General features: G+C 44.6%; 1 protein-coding gene across 1 annotated transcript in view; it reads left to right on the top strand.

Annotated features, from left to right (window-relative positions):
- The window catches only part of DIPK1C (divergent protein kinase domain 1C), a 386,763-nt gene that overhangs the window by 136,804 nt on the left and 227,716 nt on the right, over window positions 1-22,243 (top strand). The gene's annotated exons all lie outside the window — the stretch shown is intronic.

Raw genomic sequence — 22,243 nt, 5'->3', positions numbered from 1 at the left:
ACAATCGTTATCTTTGGCTAGCCTCTTTCATCCAATTGCTAGAGACTTTATCAATCATATCTCGGCTCAACCCGGTAGATTATTCATCTCTCAGTTAATGCTATTCGCTCTTTGGAGGTATCCTTCTGCCTCCATTCGACTGCTAACATTGAGCTGCATGTCGGACTACTTCCCAATATAGCCCTATTTCTGCTCCTGTTGACTTTTTCGAATGTTGGAATGCTGCATGTGTTAGGGAAGACTATTGGCTCAAGCAAATGCATCTTACTCAAATAGGTTTATGTGTCTGGATTACTCATTTTACTAACGTTTGCCCAATTTTGAAGCGATCTGCAACTTTCATTCAACCTAAAGTATTACCTGTAAATTAAATCAGCATATTTTGATTTGGTTTAGCACAATCGCGTTCTTTAGTTACCAAAATGCAGCCTGAAGGAAAATTCCTTTTTTTCCTTAGTAAGTACATTTTTGTAGTTTATCTTAAAATCTACAGTACATTGTTATATATGCTTGCACTTTGGAAAAAAAAAAGACTTTTCAGGTTGGTACAAGATACATACCCAGGCTTCGTGCCATTATACATGAATAAATGTGTGCTTGTAGGGCTAGAATGCTGTCAGGACTCGAGACATCACTTGTCATGGTTGCACACTACACAGATACCCTAACGGAGAAGGTAGTTTGACAGTGTAAAGTCAGACAGAAGCTGTAGCCTGAAGCCTATATTGCAATACTTCTCCAACACCCTAACTGAAAGCAGATGTCCCGTGCTTGGCACACACTTCACATTTGAAAATGGCAAATGCAAGACTACTGGTTACAGAATCTGTTTGACCGAACATGAACCCCGCCCAGCCACTTTCCTTACTCCTTGATGAAATAACGAGAGGAAAAGTCTGCGTTGAGGCAAACATGATACTGGGCCTCGATTCACAAAGGTCTGAGAAAAAAGTAGTACGTTATGAAGACGTCAAACTCGGTTTAACCATAGCCGTAAGTTACAACTTTTTGTAAGTTTATTCCATGTCAGTGGGACTCAAGTACAATGCCATTATTGCACACATTGCCTTTGTAACAATATGATTTTCGTATACACTCGTGATTTACACCTATGTATCTAATTTACAATCAATCATGCACAGGAGCTCAGCAAATTCACCAATTCAAAAATCCCTATTTCTTTTCCGTCTAGAAACTATTTTATCGATGCCATGTAATCCTCATAACAGTCGGAAAACAAGCACTGACAAAGACAAATGATTTTTCTTTTGTATAGTGCATGCACACAAGCATAAAAACATCTACACACACATTGACTTAGTTGGAACATGCTTGTCAATCTAATAATACAGAGCATCAATTAGGCATGAATCCTCAAATAACAATGTTACAGAATCAGAAAACTGTGACCATCAAAAATAAGTAGTCAATAAAGACATGAAAACAGTAAAAGCAGTTATAAAAGAACACATTAAAATATCACATATGGGCTATCACCCTGTGCTTGATAGCATGTTCAATGTGAACAGCAGTTGAAAAGCAAATCTTGGTAGAGAGCAATGTTTGCAAAAAGTGATGGCCACTCGACAGTAGCGTATATTCGTCACCTTTAAGTTGGGTGACATCGTTTTCTCAATAATGAATAACATTTACAAAAAATCATAAAATGTATCGAGCTGTAGGCATAGGGGTCATCGCAAGGAAACACAGGCAAACAAGAGAAATAGGAATCCTGAATAGGAAAGGCAACAAGCAAGAGCACAGTCCATAACCACAGTCTGATTAGAAAATATCTGTGACCCTGACTGCTCACCCATGTTAAATATGGCTTAATGCTAGTATCTGAGTAAATCCCTATATAATCCTAGACCGTTAATTTGTCTACAGTCCTTGGCATTCTTTCCTCCAGGCACCAAGTTAGAAAAGTATTCTGCACGGTGGTGAGAAAAGTAGCTGACACACTACTAATAGAGGTAAACAAATCCTCCTGGACCCATACTAAGGCAGATATTCCGAATGTACCTTAGCCAGGAAATGCTCAGCCGAATTTCAAGCAATCAGCAAGGACAGTCCTGATGAATGAGGGCTGGTTCTTTGTCCAGATTCTGAACCATAAGAGGAGTATTTGCAATGTAATGAAGTCACTAATGTACCCAATCCCAGCCTCTAAATGGAAAATGAAAGAGCTGGTACTCTTTGGGACAGCTAGTAGCCTCTTGAAAAAATCATTCTCTATTGACTCCAAGCCCCCCTGTTCACTAATACCTCACACCCCGGCCCCATCAGAAGCAACAGCACAGAAATTAGCTTTGTATATGGCCGTGAGATCCCTATTAGGCTTCTACTCTAATCAACGGGCAAAAATGCAGGACAGCTTCAATTAATTTCTAGAAGGCTTTAGATCTACTGGCCTCCAAAGGTCTCCACGTGAGATGTGTATAAAATGGAATACCTAGAAAACAAAAAGTGGGGGCAATGCCTATTTTCTAGGCATTGACTACTAAGGTAGTGCTGCATGTCTTCTTTGTCCTGCAAACCATTATGTGTGTTTTGGCCTTTTTGACCCTTAAATCTAAGCTGGTCATAAACGTGTGGAAGCGATCCAGCATGTGCTGCAGTCCAATGGCAGTCCTGGCTAAGATTAAATTGGGGATACTGTGGTCGCCTATGCAGGGCCAATCCATCCTGGCTTCAACCAACTGGTCCGTCCTCCAGACCATTAACATATCAGGATAAAAGAAACGGGGCCAGCACACAACCCTGACGTATGCGAAGTAGCAGGAGAGGAAAACATGTTTTAGGAAAGGAAAGCTGGGAGCGGGAGAAGACTGAGGGTATAAATAAAGGGGAATACCAAAACGTGTGAATATCAGGGCCTGGTGCAATGTCAGGGAAATGGGAGGGCAAGCCAGAAAGAGTTGATTCTCCATTGTCCAAAAACCATCTCAGAGAGGCTGACATCCACTGACAATAATGGAGATGTGCCTAATGGGCAGAGCTGCCAGCCTTGTAACCACGGAATCCGGTTTGAATACCAGAATCGGCCTAATGTCCTGTGGTTTTTGGGCTAATCACTCTAAGTCCCTGTGCCTAAAAAACATAAATCTCACCTTGCGTAATTTAAAGCACTCTAATGCCCTTGGGCCGAGTTTCGCTATATAAAACTGCAAAAAAAACTCCAGGTATACATATAGTTCCACAGATACCATCAAACTGTTTACAAAGGGAGCACAGTGGGACCAATGGACAAAAAAAAAGATGTGAGCGGATTTATGGATTTACATTACATGCCCACTTAAGTCCTTATTACAAGTTGCATGGTACTAGGGAAATGTAAAATTGGATTCTGTTTTGCCCCTACTATTAAATGAATCCACACCAGTACCACGAAGTTCTTAGTAAAAGCCTATGGAATGAGGTAGACCGTTTTTTTCTGGTCCTAAAACTTTATAGAATTCCCAGATCCATGGTGCTTTACCGTAAGTATTTGCCACCTGTTCTGGGGTTGTGGTTAATGTATGCTGGGTGATATATGTGAATTAATGGATACACAAAACTGAGAAACCACACTGGAGGAAACCAAATCACAAAAAAACAATTTCAAGGAAAGACAAATTTAAGGAAATACATATAATTAAAAAAACTAAAGGAAACATTTTATATGAATGATAATTTTAAGGAAACATCCAAAATCACACCATTGGGTGAAGATTAGGGATATTGAGGGTTTTTTTGGTTTCAGAATGGGTGATGTTTGGGAGCAATTGATGTATTTTTAGTTTTAGGCTAAAGGGTGACTGGAGTTTTGGGGTGGTGAGAGTTTTTTAGGGATTCAGCATCAGTGGAGTTTAGGGTGGTGAGGGTTTTAGGGTTCATGGATGAATGGATTTCAGGGGTGGTAAGGCGTGTTTAGGGTGCAGGTATGGGGGCGTGTAGAGGAATTTAGATTTTTAAGTTTTAAGAATTAGTGTAGTTTAGTGCTGGTGAGTGTTTTTAAGGTTTATTGATGGATAGAATTTTTGGGTGGTGAGTGTTTTTTACTGATTGGAAATGGGTGTAGTTTAGAGCGGTGTGGGATTTTAAGGGCTCAAGGATAGGTAGAGTTTATGTGTAAGAAATTGTTTTTAGGGTTCAGGGATGGGGATTTAAGGGTGGTGAGGGTTTTTAGGGGTTGGGAATGGGTTGTTTTCAGGGGGTGTTAAAAAATCTTTTTCCGGGATGAGTGGAGTTGAAGGATGGTATGGAATGTTAAGAGATCAGGAATGGGTGTGGGTTAAGCATAGACTTGGGTTTTTAGGTTTCAGGAATGGGTGGAATTCAGTGGTAGAGAGAAGTTTTAGATTAAGAGATAGGTAGAGTGTAGGTGTAGAAAGGGCTCTAAAGTTAGGAATGGGTGGGTTTAGGTGTCAGGGATGGCTGAAGTTTCATTGTAGGGTGGCAGTCTTAGGAGGCAGAGATGGGTGGTTTTAGGGGTGGTGAAGGTTCAGCAAAATAAAAACTTCCAAAGTAATTGATTGCCAATGTAAAATATATAAATTGGAAATAATGAGCCCCGATGCAAAGGATTTAAATAAATACTTAGGCAATTTTCTTTCCGAAAGTAAGATCTGCAATAATTTCATCTACACCTCGAAAATAAGTATGTAGAAGCAAATAAAAAAAAGTATACTTTCTATGCATTGACTTCTATTAAATGGTACATGCCATTCCTCCTGAACATTTCCATTAAACGGTTAAGATGAACTGGTTTCTCAGTAATGGCAGTCCATTAAATTGTTTTTCTAAGAAATCGCATACAACCATGCTCAGACCTGGGTGTGGGGTGCAGGTGAGGAAATGGGGGTATAGGAAGCAAGGGAGGGAAGGGGAAAGTACTTTCTAGCAGGCGAAGTACTCTATATTCCCATTAGAAAACAAACGGGAGAATGTGGCTTAGCTGCTGCTGCAGCCAAAGCCTCAAGTGATTTTTTCAGCTGGAATTCCTGGATGGAAAATTCAGATATGGTTCTACCAAGCCTGGTAAAAACAGGAGTCAAAAAACTTCCCTCTCTAAATCTAGCAGAGTGAAATTCTATGCAGAAATGTCACTGTACCTGACTTATAATCGAAGCTTTAATGTTTAGACATTTTGCTGTGAAATTAAATTTGAGGTAAATGAAAGACTGGCAATAATATGTAATTAAATCTTAGTCTCACCACAGAGAAATCACTTCTTCAGTGTGATGGAATACTTCAGTATCAATGACCTCTTAATCATTGGCATTTTTGCGCAACTAGTAACAACGCATTACTCTTTAAATGCTATAATCATGCTCATGCAGCACATTGATTCAGATATTTAAAGTCTTTATTTCTAACTTGTGACACACCAAACATTGTGCATCCACTTCACAATTACAAATCATTGTTACCAAAAACATTGGTTAATTGAAACAAATGGGCACTCAGCTCCTAGGCGGCAATGATCGGTTACTGCGAAGGGCGGTCCCATATAGTTACTGCAAAGCCCAGACTCAAAACTTTGTTTCCGGGGTACAAGGAGCAAGCTAGCTAAATATTTATTTACTTTAAGATTACGGAATGCAAACTCAATGCATTTCACAAGATGTAAAAATAAAAAATAAAAATCACACATATCAACTGAATGTCTCCGGCCCGGACTGGCCGTAGCGAGCATCAGGAGTTTCCCTGGGAGGCTGGAAGGGTAGGTGGGGGCCGTTTTTGCAGCGGGAGGGCTGGTTTGCAGCGGTGCTACTATATCGGCCCCCAGTAACAAAAGCAGGTGGGCGGATGGTCCGTCAACATTGCCAAGGCTGCTGTGGGTTCCCAGTCTGGCCCTGAATGTCTCTCCCCTGTGCTAGATGTACATTTGATGTCTATGATGTCATGCTTTTTCATTCCTCCTTTATCTTGAATTAACCAATTGTGCCACTTGACAACAATAGCAGTAAGCCCTGAACAAGTTCATCTTAATTCTGCTGCCATGCTTTGCTATCTGCATCTGTTTATGTTTATGTTTTTTGTGCTGCTGATTGCTTACGTGACATAAACGACAGTCATGTGAGGATTGATACAAGGCACAGAACCATGCTTTTATTATGAGGGCATGATGTTACTGTAAGTCTGTGGGCACTGATGTGAAACAAATAGCCATCACAGCATCTGCCTATCTGAATGTGGTGCAATTTTTCTACCAATGTCTCTAGGACACCAGTGAAAGCAGCAACGATTGTATTCGAATGTACTTATGTTTCTATCCAGAGCTGTAGCATTACTTCTGACCTGGTGATTAAAGCTTTAGACTCTCTGCCTGAAGGTTCAGTGCTTGAGCTGCCTGTTTATATGCTTGTGAGTTTCCTTGAAGGTCAGTTCCACTGCAAAAACAAACGGAAGTAAAAATATGATAGTTTTCATATTGCAAAAATATATTCGAATTTTTGTTTGTTCAAGAAAGAACTGTAGGAGTAGTTAAAACATATTTTAAATTATAAGGAAATGTTTCTATTGGCAATCTGCCAGGATGTTTTTTTTTTACTGTAGCATTTCCCAAAGAAAAATTTAACGTCTCACTTTCTCACACATCCTCTGGTGGTGTTTGCAAAAAATCAGGGAGAAAAAATATCATGTGGGCGAAATATGTTGTCAAGATTATTGAGGACAAAAATATTGTGAAGGTACATTTCTATGTATAAGCAAACTTTATACTTAACGGCACATATATGCACCTTTACAATATATACATATATTCATGGAATGTAGCTGGGGAGTTAAGAATGGTAAGTCTATAGTTACCTCATTGTACTTCCCTCTTGATATTTTTTGACACAATATGTGTTTCCTGATATTCCCATAAGACACCCCTCTCACAAATTTAGCTTCTCAAAGAGATCAGTTAAATGGCCCGATTCACACAGCACTTTTCTTTTCCACCTATATTAATGTGTGGAAAAGGTGGAAATTCCACATGCAAAATTGCTTAGCGACAACTGCCAGCTCTATAATTATATGAAAATGTAAAAAGGGACCTCCAGCCTCAGGATCATCACAGCAAGGTCGGAGCCCATATTCAAAACCTTACTATTCAATATGTATCACACTTACAATTCGGCAATACAGCAGGTGGCAGAGGGCTGTGGAATACCCTCATGGAAGATCTCTGAGTGAGCAGAACCATATGAGCTGTCCTTCACTGGAGTTCTAAAAAACTGAGGGGCATATTACCAACAACTAGCAATAATTATCGCTATGTTGGCTTAGCGGCAATATTTTTATCGCCGAGCTGCGGCGATTTTTATCGCTTAGGAACCTTGCTATTATCAAGGTTTATCTCCTAAGCGATAAAAATCGGCCGGAATGCATGAATATCGCTGAAAAGTCAGCGATATTCATGCATTACCGAGCTAATGCTCTTAGCCATGTTATCTACCTACCATTGGATAACATGGCTAAGAACTGCTCAGGGGCAGGTGTTAGCTTTTGGAGATATTCGTGCTTGGCGTGAATATCTCCAAAAGTTAGTAATAGGAGATAGCGATGTTAGCGACTGTTTCCAGACGCTAACATCTTGGCACACCCACTTTGCATGTCATTAGTGATAAATTTCACTAACATGCAAAGCGGGGCCCAAGATGGTCGCTATCTCCTACTAGCTGTCGCTAACTGGTGTTAGCGACAGCTAGGTAATAGGGAGATGATTTTATCTCCGCTTTCTTGGCTTTTAAAGCCAAAAAAGTGGAGATAAACCCCCTTGATAATATGCCCCTGAATTGTTTAAGCAAATAATAACGAGCATTGAAGGATACAGCAAACAATGCATGCCGATTATTGCACTGCTCCTTTCCTCTCCCTGATACCATCCAATGGCAGTTCATCCCTTGTTCACAATGCCCAGAACTCTGAATGGAAAGATGTTTCAGTGAGCAAAATGCTTGCAATTGTAATCAGTGGTTTGAATTCAGCAAGGTCAATTCAACCGTCCATCCTTCTAATGCTATGTTATGTTATGTTATCTGCATTTGTATTGAGCACAACTCCCCTTGAAGCACATCCTGGCACTGAAGCAAGAGCTCATTGGGCCGAGTCCGGGTCAGGGCTAGCTAAAAAAACAGGTTTTCAGTTTCTTGTGGAATTCAATATTTTTGAAGGAGGCTATGATGTGCAGGTGCAGGTCGTTCCACGTTTTAGGAATAAGGCAGCAGAATGCTCGACTGTCGGATCTGGTTCTGCATATGCAGGTTCGCAAGTATTTTAATGCACATGCAGTGGATGTGCGCAGGTTTTATAATGAGTATTTTAGCAGTGGGAATTAGCTATTGATACAGTCTGCCCTTCATTGATTCTCCAACTATCTTCTGGGCCATCAAGCCAATACTCAGAAGTCACACAGGGGAAAACCCCATACAACAATATTCATCACGTGTATATTGGCACAGTACTAAGCAGCTGCTAGTGCTTTTAAGAAATAGCTGAAGTGGACTCGAAGAATCGTGTTATTGGTTTAAAATGAAATATACCAAAACAAGAAAATATTCTGATATTAGGAAATGGAATTTCTGCTCTAAATATTAGCATGTGCCAGGACCAGGAAATGTTTTCCAAAAACAACAGAATGGTGCATGCACACCTTCAGGCTAGCAAATCACTTGATGGTGCAGTTTATTGCTTTAATTGTGCTTTCTTTGTTTCTAGTCATACTTTGCATTATGGATCATGTAGATTTGTTACCCGAGGCCCTCACTAATAGTTTGTTGAAATAGATTGGGGCATTTGCCCACATCATAAAAATCATTACCCCAGGCTAAGGTATTTACCACGTATGGTAAATACCTCCTATTCTGAGTTTTCAACAGGAAAATGAGGCATAACATGGGCAATCGTTAGGTCTCGCTGAAGCAATTCGTAAGCATTACGGCGAGATTCCAGTAAGCAGTAAGAAAAGTCTGCCAAAACTGCGGATTAGACACAGTTCATGTGATCTATGCGCATGTATGCCATCGCCAGCCACGCACCAGACTTCAAAGGAATGTGCTCACGCTCTCGCTCCCGCTCCCCCTCCCCCCATGCCACAGCAATGCAGAGAGCTTGTTTCTGGACGAAAGTGAAAGCCTACCGTGCAGTAGCCTTGCTCCTCAAATGCTGTTGCTGTGTTGCCATCTCTCTAGGGACACGCAGCTTGAAAACACTCAACTTGTTAGCTGCAATGCTACATCCGCTATGCTTTGCCTCTAGACACGTTGATCCCTCGCAGACTGTGCTGACTCTGCCCCTCCTGTTTCTGAAACTGACCAACGCAGTCACCACCAGTCTCTTTTCTCTGTATTATGATGTCTGCCCTAACACCATTTATTTCGGACCCTCGCCCTCACACCTCCTCACCCTCTCACACCCTCCCACCCTCTCACCCTCACACACCCTCACTCACCCTCACTCACCCTCACATACCCTCACACCCTCTCACCCTCACACCCACCCTCACACATCCTCACACCCTCACCCCCTCTCACCCTCACAACCCCTCACCCTTACAACCCCTCACCCTCACACACCCTTTCACCCTCACACACCCTCACACCCTCTCACCCTCACACACCCTCACTCACCCTCACTCACCCTCACACCCTCACCCTCACACCTTCACCCCTCACCCTCACAACCCTCTCACCCTCACTCACCCTCACCCCCTCACACCCCACACCCCCTTACCCTCACACACCCTCACAACCCTCACCCTCACACACCCTCAGCCTCACCCTCTCACCCTCACAGCCCCACACCCTCACAAACCCTCACACCCTCTCACCCTCACACCCTCACTCACCCTCACCCCTCACACCCTCTCTCCCTCACACACATCCTCACCCTCACACCCCCTCACTCTCACACACCCTCACCCTCACTCACTCTCTCACCCACCCACCCTCACACACCGTTAACCACCCTCCCCCACCCTCACACCCTCATCCTCACCCTCATACCCTCACTCACCCTCAGACACCCTCACTCACTCTCAGACACCCTCACTCACCCTCACACACCCTCACACACCCTCACTCACCCTCACACACCCTCACACCCTCACCCACTCACACCCCTCACCCTCACAACCTTCACCCTCACACCCCCTCACCTCCTCACCCTCACCCTCACAGCCACACACCCTCACTCACCCTCACACAACCCTCTCACCCTCAACCACTCACACCCCTCACCCTCACAGCCTTCACCCTCACACCCCTCCACCTCCTCACCCTCACAGCCACACACCCTCACACACCATCACTCACCCTCACCCACGCTCACACACCCTCACTCACCCTCACTCACCCTCAAAATCTCACCCCCTCACTCACCCTCGCCCCCCCTCACCCTCTCACATCCCCTCACCCTCACCCCCTCACCCTCACACACCTCCTCACCCTCACACCCAATCACTCTCACACACCCTCACCCTCACACACCCTCACCCTCACTCACCCTCACATGCCCTCTCACCCTCACACACCCTCACCCTCACACACCCACACCCTCACTCGCCCTCTAACCCTCACACCCCCTCACCCTCACACCCTCACTTCCCCTAACACCCTCACCCTCACAGACACTCACCCTCACACCCTCACACCCCCTCACACCCTCATCCTCACACCCCTCACCCACCCTCACACCCCCTCACCCTCACATACCCTCACTCACCCTCACACCCTCACCTTCACACCTTCACCCCCTCACCCTCACAACCCTCTCACCCCCACTCACCCTCACCCCCTCACACCTTCACACCCCTACACCCTCACACACCCTCAAACACCCTCACACACCATCACTCACCCTCACCCACGCTCACACGCCCTCACTCACCCTCACTCTCCCTCACAATCTCACCCCCTCACTCACCCTCACCCCCACTCACCCCCTCACATCCCCTCACCCTCACCCCCTCACCCTCACACACTTCCTCACCCTCACACCCAATCACTCTCACACACCCTCACCCTCACACAACATCACCCTCACTCACCCTCATACACCCTCTCACCTTCACACACCCTCACACACTCTCACCCTCTAACCCTCACACCCCCTCACCCTCACACCCCCTAACACCCTCACCCTCACAGCCACTCACCCTCACACCCTCACCCTCACACCCCTCACCCACCCTCACACCCCCTCACCCTCACACCCCCTCACACCCCCTCACCCTCACACCCCCTCACCCTCACATACCCTCACTCACCCTCACCCTCACACCTTCACCCCCCACCCTCACAACCCTCTCACCCTCACTCACCCTCACCCCCTCACACCCCCACACACTCACACCCCTTCACCCTCACACCCCCACACCCTCACACCCCTCTGCCTCACAGCCCCACACCCTCACACACCCTCACACCCTCCCAACCTCGCACAACGTCACTCACCTTCACCCACCCTCACACACCCTAACTCACCCTCACTCACCCTCACACCTCACCCTCACACACCCTCACACACCCTCACCCTCACTCACCCTCTAACACTCACCCCCCCTCACCCTTACGCCCTCACCCTCACAGACACTCACCCTCACACCCCCTCACACCCCTCACCCACCCTCACCCTCACACACCCTCACCCTCACCCCCCTCACCCTCACATACCCTCACTCATCCTCACCCCTCACCCTCACACCTTCACCCCCTCACCCTCACAACCCTCTCACCCTCACTCACCCTCACCCCCTCACCCCCTCACAACCCCACACCCCCACACCCTCACACCCCCTCACCCTCACACCCCCTCACCCTCACCCTCACACCCCCTCACCCTCACACAGCCTCACACACCCTCAGCCTCACCCCCTCACCCTCACACCCCCTCACCCTCACACCCCTCACCCACCTCACACCCCCTCACCTCCTCACCCTCACCCTCACACAGCCTCACACACCCTCAGCCTCACACCCTCACACCCTCACACCCCCTCACCCTCACACCCCCTCACCCTCACACACCCTCACTCACCCTCACACACCCTCACTCACCCTCATCCCCTCACCCACCCTCACACCCACTTACCCTCACTCACCCTCACTCACCCCACCCCCCTCACACACCCTCACTCACACCCCCTTACCCCCCTCACCCTCACATACCCTCACTCACCCTCACATCCTCACCCTCCCACCTTCACCGCTCACCCTCACAATCCTCTCACCCTCACTCACCCTCACCCCCTCACAACCCCACCCCCTCACACCCCCTCACCCTCACACCCACACACCCTCACACCCCCTCACCCTCACACAGCCTCACACACCCTCAGCCTCACCCCCTCACACCCCCTCACCCTCACACCCCCTCACCCTCACACCCCTCACCCACCCTTACGCCCCTCACCCACCCTCACACCCCCTCACCCACCCTCACACCCCCTCACCCTCACAACCCCTCACCCTCACCCTCACTCCTCCTCATCCTCACACAGCCTCACACACCCTCAGCCTCACACCCTCACACCCCTTCATCCTCACACCCCCTCACCCTCACACACCCTCACTCACCCTCACACACCCTCATTCACCCTCACCCCCTCACCCACCCTCACACCCGCTCACCCTCACTCACCCTCAGCCCCCTCACACCCCCTCACTCTCACACCCCCTCACCCCCTCACCCTCCTCAGCCTCACACCCCCTCACACCCCCTCACCCCCTCTCACCCTCACACACCCTCACTCACCCTCACCCCCTCACCCACCCTCACACCCCCTCACCGGCCACCCTCACACCCCTCACCCTCACACCTCCTCACTCTCACACCCCTTCACCCTCACACCCCCTCACCCTCACACCCCATCACCCTCACACCCCCTCACCCTCACACCCCCTCACCCTCTCACCCCTTCACCCTCACACCCCCTCACCCTCACACCCCCTCACCCTCGCACCCCCTCACCCCATAACCCTCACACCCCCTCACCCTCACCCTCACACCCCCTCACCCTCACTCCCCCTCACTCATCCACACTCACACACCCTCACCAGCATAGCATAACAAAACATAGCATAGCATAACAAAACGCAGCATAGCATAGCATAACAAAAAAAGCATAGGATAGCAAAACATAGCATAGCATACAACAACAAAGCATAGGATAGCAAAACAAAGGATAGCAAAACAAAACATAGCATAGCAAAACACAACAAAGCATAGCATAGCATAACACAACAAAAGATAGTTGAACAAAACATAGCAGGACAAAACATAACATACCAAAACATAGCATAACATAACCTAAAACAAATCATAGCATAACAAAACATAGCATAATAAAACAAAGCATAGCAAAACACAACAAAACATAGCATAGCATAACAAAACACAACAAAACATAGCATGCATACCAAAACATAGCATTGCAAAGCATAGCAAAACATAGCATAGCATAGCATAACAAAGCACAACAAAACATATCATAGCATAACAAAACACAACAAAGCATAGCATAACAAAACAAAGCTTAGCATAACAAAACATAGCATAACAAAGCATAGCATAACAAAACATAGCATAACAAAACAAAGCATACCAAAACAAAGCATTGCATAATAAAACACAACAAAACATAGCATAGCACAACAAAGCATAGCAAAACACAGCAAAGCATAGCATAACAAAACACAACAAAACATAGCATAGAATAGCAAAACACAACAAAGCATAGCATAACAAAAGAAAGCATAGGATAGCAAAACTAAACATAGCATAGCATAACATAACAAAACAAAGCATAGGATAGCAAATCAAAACATAGCATAGCATAAAAAAATAGCATACCATAACAAAACATAGCATAACAAAACTCAACAACACATAGCAGATCAAAACATAGCATAACATAACAAAACATACCATAACATAACATAAAACAAAGCATAGCATAACAAAACATAGCATAACAAAACATAGCAAAACACAATACAATATAGCATACATAACACAACATAGCATTGCAAAACATAGCACAACATAGCATAGCATAGCATAACAAAACACAACAGAACAAAGCATAGCATAACAAAACACAACATAGCATAACAAAACACAACACAACATAGCATAACAAAACAAAGCTTAGCATAGCATAACAAAACATAGGATAACAAAGCAGAGCATAACAAAACCTAGCAAAACAACACCTAGCATAGCAAAACAAAGCATAGCATACTAAAACGCAAAAAAACATGGCATAGAATAACAAAACATAGCATAACAAAGCATAGCATAGCAAAACACAGCAAAACATAGCATAGCATAACAAAACACAACAAAACATAGCATAACAAAACAAAGCATAGGATAGCAAAACTAAACATAGCATAGCATAACAAAACAAAGCATTGGATAGCGAATCAAAACATTGCATAGCAGAACAAAACACAACACATAGCATAACAAAACATAGCAAAACATAACAAAACATAGCATAGCTTAACAAAACACAACAAAACCTAGCATAGCAAAACAAAACATATAATAGCATAACAAAACAAAGCATAGGATAGCAAAACTAAACATAGCATAGCATAACAAAACAAAGCATTGGATAGCGAAACAAAACATAGCATAGCATAACATAACAAAACACAACATAACAAAACACAACACATAGCATAACAAAACATAGAAAAACATAACAAAACATAGCAAGGCTTAACAAAACACAACAAAACATAGCATAGCAAAACAAAACATATAATAGCATAGCAAAACATAGCATATCAGACACAACAAAACATAGCATAGCATAACAAAACATAGCATAGCAAAACAAAGCATAGCATAATAAAACAACAAAATATAGCACAGCATAACAAAGCATAGCATAGCAAAGCATAGCATAGCAAAACAGCATAGCATAACAAAGCACAGCATAGCATAGCATAACAAATCAAAGCATAGGCTAGTAAAACATAGCATAGCAAAACAAACATAGGATAGCAAAACAATACATAGCATAGCATACAGCATCACTCGGCACCACCACAGCATCACTCAGGGGCACCACAACATCACTATGCGCTACCACAGCATCACTGAACGCCACAGCATCACTCGTTCGCCATTACAACATCACTCAGCGCCACCACAGCATCAATCTGTGCAGCCATTCAACAACACCTGGTTCAAATATTTTCTCTCAAAGTTTCAAGCTTTATTACAAATGTAACAAAAAGATGTTAATATTTCACTTCTGTTCTTGGATTATCGTCACAATAAAATACACTGAACATAATCTTCACAAAAGTTATTTACAAAACTTTAAGCTATTGCCATTATAAATGACAATAACTTTTATTTAAGTATTAATTATTGAAAAAATATTAAAAGCCATTGTTATTTGTAATATCAATACCTGTAAGTCATGTAAATACAACACATATTGCACTACAAATGCTATAGGTGTCACATTTGCGAAAGTTATAACTATTGGCATTGTAAATGACAAAGCTATTAATTTCGCTATTTAAAAAAAACAGAAATAAAAAAATTGTCAATTACAATACCAATAGCTCAAACGTTCTTAATGTGAGACTTATTGCATTGCAAATGCTTTTTAACCTCTTTTGTTTTGTTTTCCATGTTTGACCTTTTTTTCTAGGCCTTTTCTCAGGAGAAATCTTGGTATGTTTAGCCTGCAGCAATTTATCAGGGGAAAATAATAATGGGTGCAAAACCCAACAGAACACAACCTACCCACTGCAGAACTCAGCCATAGTCTATCTTGTTGAAATATGTATTGAAAAGCACTGCTTGCATAGCCTTTCTAAATTTGGGGTGGTTTGCTGGGGAAGGAGTCAAGACCTTGGCTCCAGCCACTCCTGGAACCTGCCTGCCAGGAACTGCTCTTTTGAACACTGATCTCCTGTAAGTGGATAGGTCTCAGGCTTCTCCCTGCCACATACCTTAGGTGGGCTCAGTAAAGATAAAGGGGTCTATTACCCCCAATTAACTCCGTGCACCAAGATCGGTATGCAAAATGTGTTTCTGGATGCAACTGAAAAAGAGCCATATTTGGAAACACCGGTTCCGCACCGCCATTTATCACATGGCTCACACATTCTATCCAGCACTACCTGAAGTATTCCGTCAGCATAGGTTGGAAGTATGGAGCAAAATCCGGGAAGTCATTAGTGACAAGGTTGTGGTTCTGATCAGGTACGCCCAGTTGGATGCAATGGTATGGCAAGATATTTTTTTTACTTCCTAAGGTGCAAATTACAGAACTTGCCCACCTCAAATTTGTTTTTCCCGGGCACCTCATAATCATGTCAAATACTTAAGTTCTTAAATGTAGAAGTGGTGACTACAGGGGCTATAATGGTGAAAGGTATTTGATTAAATGGATACATGACCTGCATGTAGTATCTTTTAATGGCATATTGTATTGCTTAATGGTTTATGGAAATACATTCCAAATTCTTGTTCCAAAACAGGAAAGCACATGCCCTCATTCTGTCTCTGACATTTTTTGATAGGCAATATTAACCACCCCCCACCCCGCCTCCCCCGCCTCGGAGTATAGTCTTTGCTATGGACCAATATATGGATTTTGGGGATCATGTAACTCAAGATATTTCTGTTTAAGGTCTTATATACTGAGGAAAGCTTTTTTCATTTTGGCTTAATGCAATCTTCCACTTTGAGCCAGTATACAGCTGTCCTCTCATTTAGGATAGGGTACAAATTGAAGACACTCATCTGCAATTTTGCTTCAAATTTTAGTGCCAGTCGCAGTTTATTAAGGAATAGGAAGGCATACATGTTTAGAGTCCGGGGGTAATGTCCAACCTTGAACTGGCCTAACCACCATCCATCATTCTTGAGGGGTGGGGAGCAGCCTCAAGAAGATAGTGTGAATGACTTCCATGACTTAGGGCCTGATTATGATGTTGGTCGGAACGCCATCAACAGGCTGTCGGTGGCGGTCCAAACGACTGTCCGACTGCTGCATTATGATGCTGTCGGTCGGACCAATACGGTCAGAATCCACACCGCCGCTTCTGCCAGGATCCCAGATCCTGATGGGGCAGCGGTTGGAGTCGCAGCCCATAATGGCGACGGTGCTGAACAAGGCACTACAGTCAGGATTTGGATATCCCTTTCTGATAGCCTGTCCATGCAGGCACGCTGCCATGTACAGGGTGTCACTAAGGGATATTGGGGCCCAAACGGGATCCCCGTCCCTCGTGGGCCACTGCTAAGTGTCCCTCGGGGCACATGTAGTGCCTCTACTCACCTCCATGCACTGTTTTCCTTGCACCACATGGTGCATGGCACACATCCATGGACGTGTAAAAGTGCTACTTTAACGACGGCTTGTGCTGCAGCCCTTTTGCTGGGCCGCAGCACTAGCCACCTTGAAAAGTAGCACTTTGCGACTGCTAGCCCGCTAGCCTGGTAATACACCAGTCGGACTTCCTCCTGCTTTTTGGGTGGTCTCCTGACCACTGCAATAGCGGGCGGCGGTCTAACCACTCGGCATCGTAAAATGGCTGTTAATCTTTCTTGAAAAGTTCATTGACAAGTTTGACTCCAGATTTTTAACTTTAACACTTGGGTCAAGTGACTGTTCAAGTACTTTGAGTAGAGAACCCCTGATCATGGAGTCAACTTTTTGGATGAAGTAATATAGTCTTAGTTTTGGTTACACTCGTCTGCAGGCAGCTAAATTTAAACCACACCCTGATTTGTGAAAGACATTCATATTGAGACCTCTTGCTATTAAGCTTCATCAGGATTTGGATAATAGCAGGAGTGCAAGGACCCATTGAGGATGAAAATATACTTAGTTTGGCGAGAAACAGAGCCACGTGTTCCTCTTTGCAGTAGACTACATGAACTTTTATAGATGGCGCCACAGCCAAATAATAACAGTTTACTCTCTTCAGAAAGAAAGAGAAACTCAGAAGTATTAACTCCCATGAAGAGCCAACCTGTCGATCTGCTGGTTTTTTTTTTACCATTTATCATATATCTTAGTGAAATGTTATGATTGATCTATTGTATGGATCACTGTGTCCAAAATAACACTCTTGGTGATGTTATGATTGGTACATGGGTAAAACCTTGCAAACAGTGATACATCTTTAACAATGCAATTCGTAGAAATTGAATTTTTCTGTAGCTCTTTTCTCCATTCAGGTGTGAACGGCTGCTGCTATTTTCATTTTAGCAGATTCAGGTTATTAATGCTCCTGCAAAGTAACATATTTAGCATACCTCTGAAGCGACTAGTCTCTTTCTGGAAGAAAACTCCCTTTTAATATTTTGTTGGCGCCATTCGGACTAACTGTGTAATCTTGTTCAGCAGGTCTTCTAAGCTTGAGAATTTAAGTCATACGCATGAGGGATTTTCAACATAAAAAAAGAAACTGCAGACTTGCAGTTATGGGTGCCACTCATCTAATGAGGTTCGGAACTGCAGAGCAACTCATTCAGTCACGTTTGATTAGTTAACTTACCCAAGGAGTTACAACAGCCACCGAAAGTGGTCTTTTTGACTATGAATTCAGACTTGTTTTTAGCATTGGAAAATGAAATATAGGTCGAAAGCTCTCCAACTCACCAAAATGGGACATCTCCTTTCCAATTTCAATGCACTTTTTTTTCAATGTATTTACGTACTGTGCATGCTACTTTTCACTATGCTTTCATGAGTTGGTCCTTGGTGGCAATCGGGTGGATATATCTGATCCTAGGTCTTGTAAAGACTCCCCCATTGAACAGACAGTAAATTAGCAACCTTTGGAGGGGTGGGCAGAGAAAACTGGACTTAATTTATAATAGAGGTAGATTAATAAAGAGGCAATGTGGAGTTTTCAGAGCCGTTTTAGAAGGGAACGCATTGCTGTGGGGCAGCGAGGAGAGAAATGAGGACCAAAGAAACGAAAAGCAAGAGGAGTACAGTAAATAAAAAGGGGCCCAGCAGCAAATTCCCTAGATATTAATCCCAGATGTTTAGGGACGGATGATAGAGGATAACCTGGAAATGGTTGCCTCATGGTTGCCGTAATTGGAATATGGCCATACCAATCTTGGATGAGCAGTATGTTATCAAACCGATGCCTTCTGGGATACTGTAAAAGGGTTAACAGAGCTCAGATTCATATTGATGAAGCACACATGTCACCTTAACAATTGCAGAAGATGGAAAATATTTTGTTTAGGGTTTTCACAGGCTGCCAGTTGCAAGGAAGCCGCAAATGTGATGGATGGGTTTCTTGAATTAGCCTCAGCCACTAGCATATACTCCAGCCTGCATTCCAGTCCAACATTGTTTTATCCATTGGGAAAATTCAGATAGGGAGAACTACATGGAAATCAGTTCCGGCCCTGTTTCAACGTGCTCCTGTGTGAACTGCAGGATCTTCTTACAGGTCCTGATGAAGGCCAATGTATGATTGTCTTCACATTGAAGGACTGAAACACGTTGACCACTTAGGATTGGAAGGAGATATCCCAATAGCATCAATACCCTCTCATTCCTTGTTTGTGCTTTTAACCTTGTACAGGGTAGGCTTTTGATTACATGTTCAATCAATTCAGTCATCATAGTCCTTAACCTGACACAATTGTAACAGCATGTATTCTATTCTATCTCTTCAAACAAACAACATAGAAATACCATGCAAAGATCTCCAAGAGCTCAAATTGAGCCCGCTAAGCACTACATCTGGTGCAAAGAGACAATTCAGATGATGAAGCATGCCAGGTGAGGGGTTGCATTTACAAATATTTTCACTAACCTAGCAGGGTAGGTCCTATAGCAGCTAACAAAGCATTTTTTTCAGGGGACACATAGATGTGGAGTTGTTATACCACACATTGTATGGTGTGACTCTCACAGGAGACTGACAGTCTTATATTGATTAATTGTGATATTCTGGGAGAGCGACTACTCAAGCTCATAAAGTATTCCTGTCATATCCTTGTGGTTTAATTGGAGTGATCCAGCCTAAATTGTTGAGGCACGTTCCCTCTGATCTACCCTCAAATAACTTCAGGTTACCATCAAACGTTTTAGGTCAGTATCCAGGACTTTGCCCTGATCCTTCGATAGATGGGGACACGGCTAATGATGTTAAGCTAGGGTCACACCGGCAGGGGTGTAGCTATCGATGGAGCAGCAGGTAGTGAGGGGTTTCATACCCTTAAACAGTTTATCTGATGCTCCCTAACACAATAAACCAGGCTGACAGCAGAATACCAAGCATGGGCTGCATGAAGCAGTTGGCAGAGACTCTATCTGGATGACTGATTCATCTGCAATAAACATGCGCTGAAACTCATCCGCAATTTTGCACCTGGCTGATCAGAGTAAATCAATAATGTAAATAATGCAAGTCATCATGTGGCTGCTGGTGTGAGTATTTTAGTTTGTGACATAATTACATTAGCATACCCACCTCAAATGTCGATGAACCTAAACGTGGATTAAAATGAACTGTTTAACACTGAATTTGAAGCCGGCCTTTAGATGTCAACTGCCACTGATTGTAACTTGCAATGATATGCTTGCATGAATAGGGAGTTCTTAGATGTCTTTGGTCCACATAGCCTTGCCTGTAGTGCACACACACATTTTTTTGCTGCACACAGAGGAAACAAATTGTAGGGAACATTGCTGGTGACACAGCACATTAAAGCACTATGATATCATGTTGAAAACAAGCATCCCATCAAGAGAAATGGCCACTAGTGGATTATTATAAAGTTGCACCAACACTAAAACGAGGCAAAAAGTCTCTATGTTAAACACAGTTGAAATACCCAACCAATCACGAAAAGCAGGTCAAGTAATCGAGCAACCTAAAAACAGTTTTCTCTGTTTCCAGTGCTGACGTCACTTGCTGCGTCTTGAGTTCTTGCTAGGCAGGCGAGGCTCCACTGCTCTCCTGTCTGTTACTCCATTGCTCCATTACTGCTTTACTTCTTCACTGCTGCCCGGCCCATGTAGGCCTTCAGGCTTAGCCCGCCTGGTCATTTGTTGCCCGACCTTCTGGATCTGCCGACTTGGCAGTATTTGTGCAGGGCCGCCCGCTTTACCAGAATCTGCGAGTGCTACTGCTGTGCCACAGACACCATTACTACTATGCCGGGCTCCTCAGTGAGCAGCAGACTGCAGTGGGCCTCGGGGGCCTAGGGGTTCGATTCTCTGGTCTGGCCAGGGATGGTTTGCTTTCCTCTCTTCAGCAGGCGAGCCCGAGACCACAGTGTGTGCGAGCAGTGGGTGTGGCTAGGGACATCGATTAAGCCGGGTGTTGAGTCCCTTCCTGTACCCAGGCAGAGCGATGCACAGGATAGCCGAAAAGCCAATGATCGCCTTGGAGACATTGGATCCTGCATCCTTAGCGAGCAGGGTAAAAGAGGCAAGTTCCTGCAGTTCATAAAGTGGCGTAGCCTGCATGCAGCTTGTGAGCAGCTCAGGCTCACCAGAAAAAGGAAGCAGCTGGACTGCTGCACAGCGCCTGCGAGCATTGGGGCACTGCATGGAGCTTGAATGAAGGTTAGGCTATTACACAATAACCACTCTCCATGCTGTTACTTGAAGCGTAAAAGGTCATTTTTTTAGGACAAGGTTGCAACATTTAACATTATTAACCAAAACATCAATGCAAGGATAACACTTTCATCATCATACCCCTCATTCTCCCCATCCATCCTCAAACCATCACACCTGTTTCACTCCTCCACTTGCACTCTGCAAACTCCTCCATCTCCCCATCCTCCACTTCACTTTCCTCACCAAAATTCTCACTTGAATCTTCTCCATTGCTCTTTGCATCCCACACCCCACCATCAGTCACCTGTCCCCCGAGGGGTGGATCCCTCTGTATGTGACTCACCACCCCTCCAAAGTACTGCCACCCGAATCATCCTCAACCTGTCCTAAATTGGCATGCTAACAACACCCCACCCCCTTTCCCCTATAACTTGTAGGGTGGGTGGGTGGACTAACTTGAAATGTCCCTCTCCAGTGGTGCCAGGTATCAGGAAGAGGATGAGTCCTCCTCTCCCGCACCTTTATATCCCCACCCTAATCCCTCCCTTTACCCAGCACCTCGACCCCTCCCCACCATGTCCTTCCGGCCCATGCACGAAGATCCCCGGGGGAAGACTGGTCTGCAACCCTACTTCTCCCGGAGGCCGACATAGGGCTGTGGGACATAACTGGAAGGCACGGAGACAGCCGAGA

The sequence above is a fragment of the Lissotriton vulgaris genome, chromosome 4_1 (genome assembly GCF_964263255.1).
Source record: "Lissotriton vulgaris chromosome 4_1, aLisVul1.2, whole genome shotgun sequence".
Classification (NCBI taxonomy): Eukaryota; Metazoa; Chordata; class Amphibia; order Caudata; family Salamandridae; genus Lissotriton; species Lissotriton vulgaris.
Note: the sequence above shows the minus strand (reverse complement) of the source record. Positions and strands in the feature narration are given on the sequence as shown.